The 17409-nt window shown below is 37.6% G+C and overlaps 1 non-coding gene and 1 pseudogene across 2 annotated transcripts; one reads left to right on the plus strand and one right to left on the minus strand.

Moving 5' to 3' along the window:
- Positions 1 to 7365: 7365 nt before the first annotated feature.
- Positions 7366 to 8953, minus strand: LOC104773313 (uncharacterized; annotated as a pseudogene). The gene is made up of 2 exons (XR_015583718.1): positions 8695 to 8953; positions 7366 to 7658 (listed from the first exon to the last, which is right to left on the minus strand). The product of XR_015583718.1 is annotated as an uncharacterized LOC104773313 (transcript).
- A 5397-nt stretch (positions 8954 to 14350) lies between these two features.
- LOC147925436 (small nucleolar RNA R71) lies at positions 14351 to 14457 on the plus strand. Its single transcript, XR_015585531.1, has one exon. It is a non-coding gene; the product is annotated as a small nucleolar RNA R71 (small nucleolar RNA).
- The last annotated feature ends 2952 nt before the right edge of the window (positions 14458 to 17409 follow it).

The raw sequence follows: 17409 nt of genomic DNA on the forward strand, positions 1-17409 counted from the left end.
GCGACTAAGATGTACCGAGATCTCAAGAGGTACTATCACATAGCTAGTTGGGTTGCGAGGTGCGATGTGTGTCAGCTAGTGAAGGCTGAGCATTAGGTACCAGGTGGTAGCTGAAGAGTCTTCCCATTCCAGAGTGGAAGTGGGATATGATTACTATGGACTTCATGGTGGGTTTGCCAGTGTCCAGGACGTATGATGCTATTTTGGTCATTGTGGACCGGTTGACTAAGTCGGCACATTTTCTGGCCATTAAGAAGACTGATGGAGCAGCGGTCTTGGCTAAGAAGTATGTGAAAGAGATAGTCATGTTGTATGGGGTGCCATCGAGCATAGTGTCTGATAGGGATTCCAAGTTCACTTCGGTGTTCTGGAGGGCATTTCAGGCAGAGATGGGCACTAAGGTGCATATGAGTACAACTTATCATCCCTAGACACATGGACAGTCAGAGAGGACGATCCAGATGTTGGAGGATTTGTTGAGGATGTGTGTGCTGGATTGGGGTGGCCATTGGGTAGATCATTTGAGCTTGGTAGAGTTTGCTTACAACAATAGTTACCAGGCGAATATTGGCATGGCTCCTTATGAGGCTTTGTATGGGAGGTCATGCCGTACACTGTTATGCTCGACTCAGGTGGGGGAGAGGAGCATGTACGGGGCAGATTTTGTTCAGGAGACTTCGGAGAAGATTCGGGTTCTCAAGCTGAACATAAAGGAAGCTCAGGATCGGCAGAGGAGTTATGCCGATAGGAGGAGGAGAGATCTTGAGTTTCAGGTTGGAGATAGAGTGTACCTCAAGATGGCCATGTTGCGGGGTCCGAACAGGGCATTGACTAAGACTAAGTTGAGTCCGAGGTATATGGGTCCGTTCAGAGTGATTGAGCAAGTTGGACCAGTGGCATATAGACTGGAGTTACCTGAGGTTATGCGTGCATTCCATAAAGTTTTCCATGTGTCTATGTTGCGGAAGTGTCTCCACTAGGATGATCAGTTGTTGGCTAAGATTCCTGAGGATCTTCAACCTAACATGACTTTGGAGGCGAGGTCAGTGAGGGTTCTCGAGAGGAGGATCAAGGAACTTCGGAAGAAGAAGATTCATTTGATGAGAGTCCTTTGGGACTGTGATGGTGTGGAGGAGCAGACCTAGGAGCCTGAGGCGAAGATGAAGGCAAGGTTTAAGAAGTGGTATGAGAAGCAAGCCGCAACTTGAGCTTGCCTAGCCTGGTCCTATCTGTAATCCGTGGCTGGAGCGGGAATGGAGTACTCCAGCCCATCTCTCTTGTTTACTTGGTCGCTTGGGATGGTTGGTTTTGCGACTAAGTAACAAGATGAGGTGGTGTTTGGGTACAAATTTTCCGCGAGGCAGTGTGTTGGAGGAAAGGTTTCTGTTTGAGAAGTTTCTATAAGTGGAAAGTTTCCAGAAGTGGAAAGTGCAAATAATGGAAAGTTTTATGTGAGTTAGAATTTGTCCATTTTTAGTGGCGGAGACCCTTGGAGAGGGCTCGTGTGGCCTTTGTGGCAGGCTGTTTAGCCACAGTGTGGCCTTTGTGGCAGGCTGTTTAACCACAGTGTGGCCTTTGTGGCGGGCTATTTAGCCAGAGTGCCTGTTAAAGCGGTCCTCCGGGACATATGGTCTTTGTGATGGTCCTTCGGGACGAGTGGCCTTGGTGGCGGTCCTTTTTAGGACATTTATTTGGCCTTGGTGGCGGTCCTTTTTTAGGACATTTGTTTGGCCTTGGTGGCGGTCATGTTTAGGACATTTGTTTGGCCTTGGTGGTGGTCCTGTTTAGGACATGTGTTTGGCCTTTGTGGCAGCCCGTTGGGCAGTGGGATGATCTTGGTGTGGTCATGAGGTATCCCAGTGAGGGGATATGTGGTTTGTAGGGCATCGGGTTGTCTTACGCGAGCCACAGAAAGGACTTAGACGTGTTCAGAATTGTTTGCTCTCGACTCTTGGGGAACTTAGGTTCTCCTAGTACCATCATATTCTAAGACTTTGTAGCTTGGGAGTATGGCTGGTATATCGACTTCGGATGACAATCCGGGGGCGCGCTGTAGGGTGGCAACCCGAGAGACGAGTATTGGACTCCCTTATATACATTATGACATGCGAGCTTAGACCCGATGAGGAGCCAATATTATGGCATGCAGGCTTTGGTCTGATGAGGAGCCAATAAAAAACTCAAGGTTTAGGCCTGTGAGTAAAAAGGAGAGTCCAAATGTCGAGAGCAAATAATGCCTAGAGCGTGAGTCTATCGCCTAGAGGTGACCTTTCGTATGTCGGTCAGAGGAGTGCAGGCCGTGGAGACGGTAGCACGGGAGTCCTTGGCTGAGGGTTGATCGAGATTCGAGGATGAATATAAATTGGTGGGGGAGAATTGTAACATTCGTGAACCAACATACGACCGATGCAAGGGTGTTTTTTGCGGACGAGTTTAAGTGAAACGCTGCGTTTTGGGCAAAGGAAAAGTGGAAAGAGTGTTCTTAGTGTTCTTGGTGATTTTTCTGTGGATTGGTTGCTTTCCTGCTGAGATATGAGATTTAGGACGTTGTAGGAGGCTTCTAGAAGTGTTTTCCTGCGTGTTTAAGGTTCAAAATCTTCTTGGCAAAGGCAAGTGTATGACCATGGCTTATCTAAGCTGGAGAAATCTCTGATTTGCTTGTTTTGTATTGTTAGGCTTGTTAGATTGGTATTGTTGATTGTTGATTGTTTATTGATGGTTAGAGATGACTCTATTGCTTGTGTGTATAGCCCAGTAGATGGGAGGATTGCCTTATTGATTGTTTATAAAATACTCATGCATTGCAATTTGCGTTTGTGGTGCAGGTACAGGCAAAGTGTGATCGTGGAATCAAGGCAATTAAGAGGAGGATGTTCTAGTGGTTCGCTTGGTTGTCTGGCTTATGTTAGTTTGCTAGAGTTGAGTCCTAGAATATTGTTTAGGATTGCTGGTTCTCTGGTTTATGATGTTTGGATCATTAGTTTATGATTTGCAATTAATATCGGTTATTGGATTATGATTGGATTATTTATTGGTATTGATATCTGTTATTTCCGCTGTTGGATGTGTTTGTGGTTAGGTGACTAGTGGGTATGAGACCACTAGCTGTAGTGTATTTATTATTATTATTTATTATTCATTAATTTAAAAAAAAAACAACGGGGCACTCATTAATCTTCAATTCTTCATGTTTATTTTCTGATTGTAAAAGCTGGTGTACTGCTGTTGTGTGATGAACGACAACATATCCCTACTATCTACAAGGAAACAGTAGTGGACTTTGATAAGCAGATTCACAGTTGTGGAAATACCACAAGAAATTGAAATAATCTGTTGATTGTATATCTTCGTTTACAGTGTAACTCGCTCCCTAAAAATATGTATCATTAACTTTAGGGTTTTGTGCAAAAAAAACCCTTCAAATATTTTTTTTGCAAGAAAACCATTTACATAAAAAAATTGTAAATTAATACTAGAATCTCAAAAGTCATCGGCAATATAAATGTAATGAACGCCTCCGGAAATCGTGGGTGGTACCACGAATATCAGGACCAGACCAGCGGACCCGCTACACATATGGTACATGCGGCGGTCCGAGAGCAGTACGTGGTACATTAGCGGCTACAGTAGTGATACATTAGAAGCTACGGTAGCAGTACGTTAGACGAGTTTCCTAAGAATCGTGGTCGAGAATCCGAGTGTTAGACGAGTTTCCATCGAGTGTTAGACAAGTTTCCATCGAGTGTTAGACGAGTTTCCAAAGAGTCGTGGTTGAGAATCCGAGAGTCATAGTCAATAGAGATTGGTAAGTAACGATCCATGGACTAATGTTGCAATTAGGAAAACTTTGGGGCCACTTTTTAAATCTTTAAACTTAGGCCTTGTTGTGTCGGTTAAACGGGGTGTTGATTGACACCAAAGGTGATGTCAATCGACACCATCACTTTTTATTGTCTTTAAGTTGATTTCCTTTTGTTCAATGCTCCAAAACGTTCCAAATTACTTCACTTTGTTCTATTTGTGCCAAAATCTTAGAAAAACTGTTAGAATTCATAAAAAAACCTAAAAATACATCGAAAAGACACTAAAACACTTTTTATATCATCGTTAAAAACCGTAAAAACCATGATATATCATGATGATTGATGAAACTAGAACAATATTGAATATTATGTCCCTATTCTAAGACAAAGTACTATATGGTGTTCTTTTTGAAACTAGAACAACACTATTTACCCGATGTAAAAAGAAAATATGGGTGTCGTAAAGTGAAATAGCAAGTTAAAAAGGTGTCACATGATATAACTTGTGTTGTAAAATGAGACGCATAAGATCAAACTCTTAACTTACAAAAAGACTTACGGTCAAAATCCAAATATTCACATCAATAAAATTTGACATGTATTTTTTAATTTAAAACTCTCGTAAAAACCACAAGTTTTTTTTATAATAAATTTTCACAAATCACACCAAATAAACATTTTCTCTCATGAATTGACAAAGTCAATTTCACTTTTCACAGAATAACTACCCTAAAAAAAAAGACAAAAATACCCTATAATTAGAAAATTATAGTTTGGTGTCATTACTCAAAGGTGCCATGTTCGGTTAATTAAAAAATAAAAATATAATTGAAAGTTATCTTAAGTATTTGGTTCTTCTTCCTTCGCATAAAAAACAGGAAACTGAGAGAATAATAGTAAGAAATTCCGATGAAACAAAATTGTGTTTAGCACTCCAGCAAGAAGAAGAAGAAGAAGAGGAGGAGAAATATTTTGATTTGCTGTGTAGAACTCCGGCGAGGAGAAGAAAAGAAAAATGATTATGATTTGCTTCATTGGTTTTTCCAAACAAATTAAAAACTCAAAAATTTTAGTTTTTGAATTTAAAATATGCTACTATATGTTAGATTTACAAGGTTTAGGTGTAAATTACATTAAACTGTAAAGAAAAACAAGGTTCAAGAGGAGCTGTGAACATGGCTGCAATATTAGGGTTGCAGAAGATACCAATGTTGAAGAAGAGTGCAAAAATACAATTTTATCCTCTATTAAAAACAGACTTATGGACGTACACATTAAACAAATGAACATAATGGACGTACACCAAACTATTATGTACATTAAACAAAATATTATGTACACCAAACTATTATGTGTATAATTCCGGCGTGTTTGGATGTCTTAGAAGATTTAATGAGTTTGGGTGTGTATAATTCCAGCGATAAGAAGAAGTGGAGGAAAATTTCGGTGAGTTTTGATGTGTAGAACTCTGGTGAGAAGAAGGGGAGGAAATTTCTGATGTGTATGGGTGTGTAGAACTCTGACGAGAAGAAGAAAAAGAGAAAATTTCTCGTGAACAACAACGACAATATTAGCTAGGGTTGTAGAAAAAGATATGTTGAAGATGACTACAAAATTACAATAATGTCCTTCATTAAAACGGATTTGTGGACATACACTATGCAAAAGAACGTTATTTACATACACCAAACTGCAACATACACTAAATAAAAGAACGTTATGTACGTACACCAAACTGCAACATACATAGCTTATATTTTTGACACCTCTATAACTATGTTCAACGATGGGTTTAACACCTCTATAACCATGTTCAACAGTGAGTTTATTTGTAATTGTGTGAATACAGTGAGAGAATGTGTTATTGCTTCAGTTATACATATCTTTATGTGTGATTGTTTCACTTCTCTCCCTAATTAGTCTCAAACAAGATTGAATGACATAATTCGTTTTATGATGATTGCCATCGCATTTCTCACATAAGTACATATTTTGAATGTTACATTAAAATAACTAGTGTACGTACATGTTTTGAATGTTTTGTTTGTAAACAACTTGTGTGTTCATATGTACGTACACGTTCATATGTACGTACATTAAAATAACTTGTGACCACTAGTGAGGTATTGTAGGACATGATTTCAAATGTCAATGTAGTTGTTGACATTGTTGATATTTTTATGTTTCATTAGTTAGCTTCAAACCTGCAATTGGGGTACGATTGCCGGTGAAAATGCAAGCATTTCTCTCATGGCAAATTGTATAAACCGCTGCTTGAGCCGCAATAACCTTCAAGGGTTTTATTTTTGGTTCATTAGAAGGGGATCTAAGCCAAAGAAGGAACTGATCATAAGTGTTGAAATCTATGTGAAAATGTAATTGCAATTTGTAATCATAAGTGTAAGAATGTAAAAGAAAAAATGTATGTGAGATAGAAAAGTTTGAAATAAAATTTGAATTTAGAATGTAAAATTGCACTAAGTAGTATATGTTTAGTGTAAAATGTTGCGTATATCGTATATATGTATTTAGTATAGTGATGTAGGGTACATGTACGACATTGTGTACTATTATATACACTTCCTCCTTATATATGTTTTTTTTTGTAGAAAAACTCCATCCTTGTAATTTCATATATATATACAATCTTGTACACAAATTATTACCATGTACGTACTAATTATTACCATATACGTACACATAAGTATACAAATCATTTTAATATTTACGTACACAAATGTATATAATTTATTACCATATACGTACACATAACACATGCAAATGTTAATGTTAACACATATACGAATCATTTTTAACGGTACGATTCAAATAAAAAAAAAAGTTATGAAAATGGGTCTTAAAAAATAGAGAAAAATGAATTGTAATTAAAAGGACAAAAATAAAAAATAGTTATAACGATAGAAAGAGAAAAAATGTGAAAACAAAAGAGGTTGAAGAAATAATAATAAATTTATATTATCTAATATTTCATATTTTTTATTTATATTTTCTTTGAAGCTGACGAAAAAAACTAACTACCCATATATAATTACTGTATCATCTAGTTTAGTTACGGATATTTTGGTCTAAAAAAATACCTTGTGGCTATTCTATAAAAGTTGTGTTTGACTTTGCCAAAAGATGAATAAAAAACATGAACAGTTTCTATTCTATGTAATTTACCTTTTTTTTTTATTAAGTTATACATAAAGTAAGAGACAAATAGAGGTTCAAAACTACCTCTATGTTTGATATTTCCAAGTAGAATATTTTTGTCTTATGATTTTGGTATTTTCCTTAGAAGACAAGATATTTATATTTTAAAATATGTTTTATTTAGATTTTAATTCTCCGTGTTAACTAAAGAAAATGTATTCATTGAAAAAAACAATAATGATCAGATTGATCGATTTAAAAAAAACTATCAGACCAATTCATAATTTCACTCTCTTTTACAAGCATTCACTGATAACAAGACCACTAGTGTACGAACAACCAAATAGACTGTAATCGTCCAAATCCCTAGCGAAAATTCTCACGTCAAAAAATTCAGACACCCCTATTCACAAAACCCAACTAAGATGCAATAAAACAGTTTACGCTGTAGCCAATGTGCAAAACTGCAGCAAGATCACAAGCTAAGTCTTTTGTTTTACAAGAACACTAAGAAATGTGAGATTTTTTACAAAATGTTTCAAAGAAAAAGGGTCGTGAGAGCTCATTTATATATTTATTAGTCATCATATGAAATGTGAGGACTGGTGACACAACCTGGTGCATTAGGATCCTCTGCTCCGCAACAGTCGTAGAACTTGGCTGCAATATGGTGGATATTCTGGTTTCAATTCATAATACCTTTATTCTTGACAAAAAACAAGTTTTAGTTTGTCTAAAGCTCTTAGTTCAAAAAAAAAAAAAAAAAAAAAGTTTGTCTAAAGCTCTTGGTAAAAAAATACAAAAGTAATCAAACAGATGGCATCATACTCTAGTCGGATTCTCCACGTAGGAGCGACGGTTGTGAATGAATATATAATCAGTTAGTTCACCTTATACAATAGACATGAAATAACGAATCTCAGGAACCAGCGAGAATATGAATGCAAAAACTAAGAAGCATGAACATCAGGAATAAACTCATTTGCTGCACATAACAATAAGAGCTCATTAGCTTTTGCTATGTGGAACAGAGAACACCAAAAGCCGAGGATGTAAGTAAATAACAAAAGACCAAGGAGAAGAGAACAGACTAATAAAGATCAATAAGGAACAGAGAATCAGAGAATCAGATAATATCCTCTAAGATTTATCTTCACCCGCTCTTTACTAGTTCCGTTAACCTTAGGATAAACAATATCTTGATTTCCCAAGAAAAAATGTAAGCCACTAGGAACCTCCAGTCCTTGGAAGTATTCTAGGTTTAAGAGAGATTACAATCATTATACAGCTTCATGATTATGCCAAAATCTCAGACTATCTCATTTAAACTTGGAACTAATATTACTAGAGCAGATCAGGAATTGGTAAACAAACTTGATTTAAAGAGTATTATTAAATGGGTAAGGCAAATACAACAAAAGTAGCTAAGTATCTGCAAAGAAGGCTTAAGAGCTAGTTTCAAGAAAAAGAAAAAAAAAACATGCACTTTTCGACCCTAATGATGCAACAAAAAAAAGCCATTAAACTGACTGAGATAATGATCAGCTCTCACTTCACCATTATTGGCTACAACGAATTGACCAAAATCCACTAAATTAGCTAACAGATCCAGAACCTTGGATACACAAATTAATACATGCTAATTTGATTGCTTTCAAAAACCCATTTCATAAATCTGTATAGGGTAGGGGATCAAGCTGTTGTTTAGGATTGTAAGCAGATTTTAGGAAACCACCTTTTCTGGTCATCGTGGCGACGACAAACAAAGAAGGAAGGGTGAAAACGGCAAGAGGAAGCGTCGTTTGAAGAATCTGAGTAGCTTTGTTTGCACCTCTGGCACAGCTTCTCTATCTCCTTCGTCTCCATTCTCGATGAGCACTGGAATCAAATTTTCTAATTTCAATCGCAACTCCAATGGATCCCATTCCGGGTAACCGGATGTTACGTTTTGGTCTTTTTTTTACCGATAAATCAGTTAGTTACTTAGTATTGATCCCTGGGGTTTTTTTTTTTTTTTTTAATTAAGTAAATGGGCCTACTTGGTCTCATATTCAATAGTGAAATCATCCAAAAGCAGAGCAATAAAAACATATATCTTTTTTTTGGTTTTAATAAAAACATATCTTAAACAGATCTCATGGGAAGGTTTCTCTCTCTTTTCTCTCTCTCAAAATTTTTCAAAGAGAGAGGAAGCTTTTCCCGTTTGATTTGCCGTCCAAATCTTTTTTTGGCTTTTCATCCAGCATCATCTGGTTTCTTTAACAGTGGTGGCTGACTTCCATTTCCAACATCGTCCAATTTCTTTAACGACGGTGTTTGGCTTGCCGTCCGGTGTGGTATCCGGCTTTTGCTCGACATGGACTGACTTTCACAGCAGTGCATGGTCGGTTCTTGTCTAGCATCTTCGGCTCATACAACAGTGATGGCTAGCTTAAGGTTTCAACCCGACGTAGTTCGGTTTATTTCTGTTTTTTGCCTTCTCTCTTCTCCGGCATGTCGGTTTGCTTTTTTTTTTGTTTTTTTATCACGGTTTCGTTTAGACCGTTGATTGTTTTTAGTTAAAATCTCATCGGATGTGTGTGTTGGTGCGTAACAGTGACATCTCTGCTCATGAGGGTTCAATTCCAACCTATCCTTTGGGTTTAAAGTTTACGGATAAAGATTAGGCGATTTGCAATTTCAGTTGAAGATTCAAAGCTCTTTCCTCAGCTTATTACTATTGCCTTTAGCTGTACTTTTATGTTTAAGCTTCGACTGGTTTTTAGTCAACAGAGGTGGATTAATCGGAGATCTTTTTCTCTTTTGAGATTAATGGATCCGTATTAGATCTTCACTTCTGTTTTGCAGTTGTCGGAGAAACACAAAAGAATCTATCTTCGATCTTTAGTCGACGTTAGTTTCATTCTCCGGCGGAATCGATGGCTTCAACGGCGAAGGATGATGACGGAAAACTTTTAGTCTCCTCACGTTACATGTTCCAGCTTCGTTATGTGCTTTTGACTAGTTTTCAATTGTAAAAGTTGTGGTAATTGCATCTGTTTACATACAAGTCCGCCTATTCTGTTTCTTGATAAATAGACTCTGATTGTAAGAAGAATGCGGGAACTGACTAAAGAAGGACTCCAGTGGACTGACAAAAGAGTCAGTATCATAAATGAGATTTTGGCATCTATGGATATTGTAAAGTATGATAATCTTAATTACTTCTCTTTTAGCATTTTATGAACGGTACATTCTTAAACCATTTATTCTTCATATAATATATTCTCTTGGCATTCTCCAACTTTGTTAGATGTTATGCATGGGAGAAGAGCTTCGAGTCTCGAATTCAAGGAATTAGAAATGAAGAGCTCTCATGGTTTCGTAAAGCACAGTTACTATCGGCAGTATGAATCCTTATCTTCGATTTTTTAATGCCTGACATTTTGAGGGAAACCTTTAATCTCATGGTTTCATCCTGTTTGCCCTTAGTTCCATATATTACTTAGTCCTTAAATAAGGATAAACTAATTTTGCTTAAATGCTTAACATTTCTTCCCTATAAACGTTTTCCCTCTTCCAGTTCAATAGTTTTATACTAAACAGCATTCCAGTAGTTGTGACACCATCACCACCGTGCCTTCGTATATCGCCCATCCGTAACCCATCGCCAAATCCAGATCCAAGATCTCTCTCTCTCTCTCTCTCTCTGTGTATTGCTCTCCAAGTTCTTTCTAAATCTCTCTTAACACCAGAGTTTATTCTAAGTTGATAAATTACAAACAGTCCACAGAAAATGCTGTAACATGTGGCAGCAAACTGGTAGTCTAGGATTTAATCAGGAATAGAACCATGAATACAACAATTGTTAAGGCAATAAAGTAATGCTTTCTCAAGTCTAGCTATCTCCATCAAATTGAACTCTCGATTTTTTGTAAAAGAAGCAGCAACAACAAAGCCAAAATTAAGTCTCACGATTATCGTATGGAGCGAAAGACTGTTAATACATAATTGTAAACAAGTTTTGTATAAAGAAATACCAGTTGGGTAGCATTTCTATAATAAAAATGGTTTCAGGAACTCCTACGAAAGTTGCAACGATTTTCTTAGAACTTCTTCTATTGTTCGATTCTATTCGAATTTCATCATTTCTGAAACAATTAAAAAAATATATGACTTCATTAAAATAAAACTAATAGAAAAAAAGGTATTTAAGAATACCTCACTTGTTATGATTAGGGTTTATTTTTAGTTTAAACTCTAATCAAACTCATCATCATCTCCACCACCACCATCACCATTACCAAATGACTCTACTCGAACTCGCATAGATGAAGGCGTTGTTATACACCAACCAACCATTGAGTTGTAGAGTTGAGTCAGACAGAACTCTCAACACTAGAGTAATTATTATATAAACGAAATATTTTGTTTTTCTCGTTGTTTTTAGGTTCTGTTTTTTTTTTCCCAATTGAAGATTTTATTGATATAAACAGTACACAACAACCGAGCAAAAAAACCCACAAAACATACGACAGTTTACAGAGACTAAAGAAAGTCCAACTGGCCCAACATTGCATCACTTAGAGAAGAAGATTGGATCGAATTAAAATATCTCAAGACACATGTCAACAATAAAGACACATGTAACGTGAGGAGACTAAAAGTTAAGGTTAAACTCATCATACATCTCTAATACAATATATGAAACATTCTTATATGAAACATGCTAACAAGATCTTAATATGCAATGCAAACTACATGAATACTTTATTTTTTTTATTTAAAGATTTTTGTGAAAATTTTTCAATTTGTTTTTGTTTTTTCTATGCCTTAGATGAAATTTAAGTACCAATATATTTAATGCATTGAAATAAGAAAATAGAAAATAATGTTAAGTGTTGTCTTAAACCCTCCCCCAAACTTAAATTACACAGTCCCTTGTGTAATAAAAATTTGAAAGAGAATTTAAGAACTAAAACAAACAAAACTTGAAATGAAATGATATAAACAATGAGATAGGTGGTGTGGTACCTCATGGGTTGTGGAAGAAGTCATCTAAAACCTCATTCATGCTGTCATAAGTGTATCCAGTGTCTTGAGGGTCCATTTGAACTTCTGGTGGAGAGGGAGGGTACTCAACTATGACTCCAGATTGGCGTCCAGTCGAGCCCCAGCTCGAGTGCCCTGGTCGAGTGGGTGGTGATGGGTAGAATGGCTCCCCATACTCGAGCATGCACTCAATCGAGTGTGTGCTAGAACTCGAGCAGCTGGTCGAGTTGGCATTTGAACCTTCCTCTTTTCCTCTGATTAATCTCTCCTTCTTTCCTGGCCACAAAAACACTAAAGCAAAACCAAAATACTAAAAATTTAGACTAATATTCACAAGGATACCTTAGGGACTTCCTCCCCAGTGAGATTGGTTTTGAGACCAGAGAGGTGATGAGGTCCCCCTGGTTCAATTTGATCACCATGAACCTTGTTCTTGGTCAAAACTGTCATAACACTTGAACCTTGCTTATTCTTGATATTAAACCTTGGCCTTGCTTTCTTAACAGATTTCTTGTTGAGCTTCACTTGGAGATCCTTCACCAAATTGGTCAACTCTTGAACTGTAACCTTGAGGTCTTGAACAACTACCTCATTGGCTGAAACTTTGGCCTTAGAGTCCATTTCTTCCTTGAAAGACTCAGCATCAGCTTTATCTTCTATAACAAAGGGTTGGCCTCCAATGGTGGGTTGACTTGATGGAATCTTGATATCAAACTTCATAGTAAATCCCTCAGCAATGTCCAGGCTGATCATACCCTTTTTAACATCAATAAAAGCTCTAGCTGTAACCAAAAATGGTCTCCCAAGGATGATAGGATCATCAAGCTCCTTTTCCATCTTTATGATGATGAAATCAGTTGGTATTCTGGCCTTGCCTATCTTCACTGGAAGATTCTCCAGTTTACCAACCACATCCTTCTTAGAGCCATCAGCTAGACTTATATAGAGGTTGCTTGGCCTGAACTCTTCATATCCTAGCTTCTCTGCTATTGAGAAGGGCATAACACTTACAGAAGCTCCATGGTCACATAAGCACTTGTTGAAGTGCATATAGTTCAGTGAGCATGGTAGGTTGAATGGGCCTGGATCTTCAAGCTTGGTTGGAATCATAGCTGTTCCAATGTCTTTTAGATCCCTTTTGGCTTGATTCTTAGCCTTCTGCTTGGATATGTTAAGTAACATGCCTTTATAGAGAGGATATGGTTCATACTGTTCCAAGGCAGGTCCTCTCTCCTCTTCTTTCTTCTCAACAATCATTTCATGTTAAATAGCCATCAATTCCTGTTTCTCAAGCTTTTCCTTGAGTTTCCTAATCATTTGTTCTTTGAAACGCCCTGGGAATGGCAGAGGTGGTTTATATGCTGGAGGAATGTACTTGGTGGGCTTATTAGACTCAGTAGTGATCACTCGACCAGTGACTCGGTCAGGCACTCGATCGTGTGCTGGATCGAGCATACTGTCGAGTATCATCTCTGTTTGGTCCTCTGCTTCATTCTGAGCTGAAACTTATTGAATCTCCTCCCCATCTTGAACTTCACTGTCCTCAGTAACAAAGATAGCCTTGGTTGTGTATTCTCTTGGGTCTTGAATAGCTTTTCCAGGCAGTGGATTAGGCTTAGGAGCAGAAGTTGAGGCCATACTGCTCTCCATGAACTTTACTTTGGAGTTCAAGCTATCAAACTTGATATTCAAGTCATTATAGGTAGAATCTATCCTCTAGTTGATCTCAGCAAACTTCTTTGTTGTTTCCATCTGACGACTTGCTTAGTTAAGCAACAACTGCTGCATTAGAGTTCTTAAGTCTGGTTCCTGGGTTTGGTTGGTCTGAAACCCTGGTGGGGGACACAATGGGGCCTGGTAACCTTGTTGTTGCTGCTTTGGTATATAATTGTGCTGCTGTAGTGGTGGTTGAGGTGGATAAACTTGGTCTTGAGGATTGGCCACATTTGTGCTTCTATAAGATAGGTTGTTAGGCTTAAACTGATTATAGCCTTTGAAACCACCTTGGTTCTGCACATAACACAACTCAGCTACATCATTCTCCCCATCTTGAACTGTTGTGTCTTCTTCACCAAGAAAATGTGTGTGTATTTTGTTGGCTAAGCAGTATCCTATCCAACTTGTCATTAACAACCATCAAATCCTTCTTATACTTCTCATCTGGTCCAGAATCAACAAACCTCACTTTTCTATCATAGTCCTCATTGTAGTTCCCATCAGACTGAGCCAAGTCCTCCACTAGTTCCCAGCCTTCATCCACATGCTTGTTGAGGAAGTTTCCATTTGAAGTTGTGTCTAACAACATTCTGATCTTGGGCAATACTCCTCTGTAGAGTGTGCTAAGTAGTGAGTCATTGCTGAACCCATGGTGTGGAGATTTTGTTTGATAGCCCTTGAACCTCTCCCAAGCCTCACAAAAGGTCTCATTGTTCTTTTGTGCAAAGCCTGAAATCTCATTCCTTAATCTCCCATAGATGAGCCTTGTCTCCTAGAGACAATGGAAACAACCTGAGCTTGAAGCCATCTTCACTAACACCATTGATCTTGGTTAGGCCACAAAGTCTGCCAAATTCATTTGGATGATCCAATGGGTCCTCCATTGGGAAACCATGGAACTTATTGGCCTAGATCATAGTGATTAGCCCACTTTTAATTTTGAAATTATTATTGGCTACAGCAGGAGATACTATGCCAGCTCTCTCGTTGTGTGTATTTGGAGCATCCCCTGCCCCAATATGCCTTGGCCTTTGATTCTGGATGTTTGGTGGATCCATCAGCAACTGTTCTTCATGTTCTTGAAGGATTCTGGTTTTCTGCTGCCTCAAGTCCCTTGGTAAGCGGTTTATATGATCAATGTACTTCTGTAGGTTCTGGTTTCCTTTGGATCTTGTCTGCATCAACCAACTCGATCACTTGCTTGATTAGACACACAATCGAGTGCTGGTTCGAGTTGCTGGTCAACTGATTGAAACGCGGAAACAGACTGGTTTTTGGGTTGGTGCTCGATCATAGGGTAGAGTGACACACGATCGAGTGCTTGTCCGAGTGTACACCTGAAACTCAAAACAACCAACCAAAACAAGAAACTAGACAGTGGTGAGCAATTAGTAACATAATTTAATCTTGAACCTTTGTAAATCTTAAATGAAACAAATCAACACACTAATGGCAACGGCGCCAATTGAAACATGTGGTTTTTTTATGTGTGTGATGCAGGTCTATGGAATAAATGTAAGAACAAACAGACAAACCCAAGCTATGATGATCAGATGCAGTGCAAGGTGTTTCAATACCCTTATGATGTTGTAGCATAAAGGATGTCAATCCATAAAGTGTGTGATGTTTAAACAATCAAGATGTGAAGAGTGGTTCAAGTTAAGCCAAGTATGATGATGGTTTGATTACTAACAACCTAATGAAAATAATGTAAATGCAGAATGTAAACTACTCAGAACACAAACTAAATGCAAAGTAAACAAGTGAAAACTAAACAGAAACTAGACTAAACAGCTAAAACAACTACATAAATGCAATGAAATACAACTATAAGGATGCAGAACATAAGCAGGAAAGTAAACTGAACAACCTGAAGGTGCTCGATCAAGCACTCGACCGTGTGTGTGGTCGAGTGGCTAGGTCGAGTGGTTTGGTACAAAGAACACAAACGAACTTAACAACTTAAACAGAGACAAAAGGTAATGAAACAGGCTAATATGCAGTAACAGACAATCAATAAACAAAGTAGGCTCCTAGAGATGAATTCATGGGCTGGATTTCATATTGTGGCTATCTAAACTGGTCAACAAAACCTCAACCAACATGAGCTATCTCTAGACAATGATCTTAATGACTCACTAATCCGTTCTCATGACAGAAGTGATCACGTTTTAGTAACATCCTAACCCAACTATCATTGGTGAAACTATACTAAGCAGGCATTAAGAATCAGACCATTAATTGTCAAAAGTCACCTTAAATAACCAATCTCTTGGATTAAGAATGATAATCTCTAGCATTAACTTTATCGAACAACCTAAACATTGGTATGATGCAAGGAAGCTTAAGATCTGTTCTTCACCTCTCAGATATAAGAACAGCTTAGAGCACATCTAACCTAGAAGAGATATATTATCAAACAAGCTTGAGCAATCCAAACAACTACAGCCTGATGTTCATATATTTTACCCTGTTTTTCTTTAATATATTCACATCTTTTGCATCTTTTGCTATCCATTTTGACCATTATTGCATAGCTTTAGGACTGTTCTTGCATTAGAGTTTAGTTGCATTGCATTTGTATCTTTTCATGCATAAGCAGGTGATTTTGGAGCTTAAGGAGCATGGAAGCAATGCTGAGGAGACTCGACCGAGTGGGAGGAGCACAAGAGGAGCCAACTCGACCGGTCACTCGACCGAGCACCAGGTCGAGTTGGTCGAGCCGTCTGGCTATTTTGTCTTTTAGCGTTTTTAGGGCTTCCACTACTTTTTCTATATAAGGGCTTGTACCTGCAGCCACCAAGGAGTCCAGCTTTTTAGAGAGTCAAAAACCTAGTTTTTACCTTTTTTAGAATTATTCCTTTTGCACTTTTATTTTCTTAGATCTTGTACTTCTTTTAAAGGACAAAAAGACTAAATTCTTCAATATTGTTGGTTTCATAACTTTCTTAATATTGAGAATTTGAGTTTGGTTCTTTCTTCAATATTGTAGATCTTTGATTTATCTTTCTAATGATGCAAGTTTCAGTATTTTCTGGGTTTATGACTTTGTTGTTCATCATGTGTTCTTGTGAGTAGTTGCTTAGGATCTTGAGGATAGGTTAGGCTGGTTTGTGTTTGAGGTTTGTTTGATTTGGTCAAGCTTGATTGTTTTAGATCTCTTCTAGGCTAGATGTTCTTAATGCTGATCCTATATCTGAGAGGGTAGGATCTGATTTCAAGCCTCTTAGCATCACACCAATGTCTAAGGAGTATAGATAAGGCTAGATCTAGAGATTATCATTAGGCTTGCTAAGAGATTAGAAGTCTTGTTTGATTTTTGACATATTGCTTAATGCCTGCTTGTGTAGATTCTTTACTTTGTGAGAACAAGTCTAGAGATGCATGAGTTTGATTGTTTCTTGCCATGAGAGTGGATTAAACATGTCTTAGAAATATATGTCTAGAGATTAGCTCAAGTTGTTTGAGATTTGTTGACCAAGTTAGATGACCTCAATCATAGTCCAGCCCATGAATCCCTCCTCAAGACCTTCCTTGTTTATTGATTTTTTAGCTTAAATCGTGTTGTGTGATCGTTGTTTCAATTTGGCGTTGTTGCCCATTTGAGTGTTTATTTGTGACAATTAGGGTCATTATTAGTCTAAGATTAAGTTCTATTGCTACCTTGATCACTACTAATCTCGATTCTTCTTCTGCTTGTCTG

This window comes from Camelina sativa, chromosome 16, assembly GCF_030686135.1.
Source record: "Camelina sativa cultivar CO46 ecotype springtype chromosome 16, ASM3068613v1".
Classification (NCBI taxonomy): domain Eukaryota; kingdom Viridiplantae; phylum Streptophyta; class Magnoliopsida; order Brassicales; family Brassicaceae; genus Camelina; species Camelina sativa.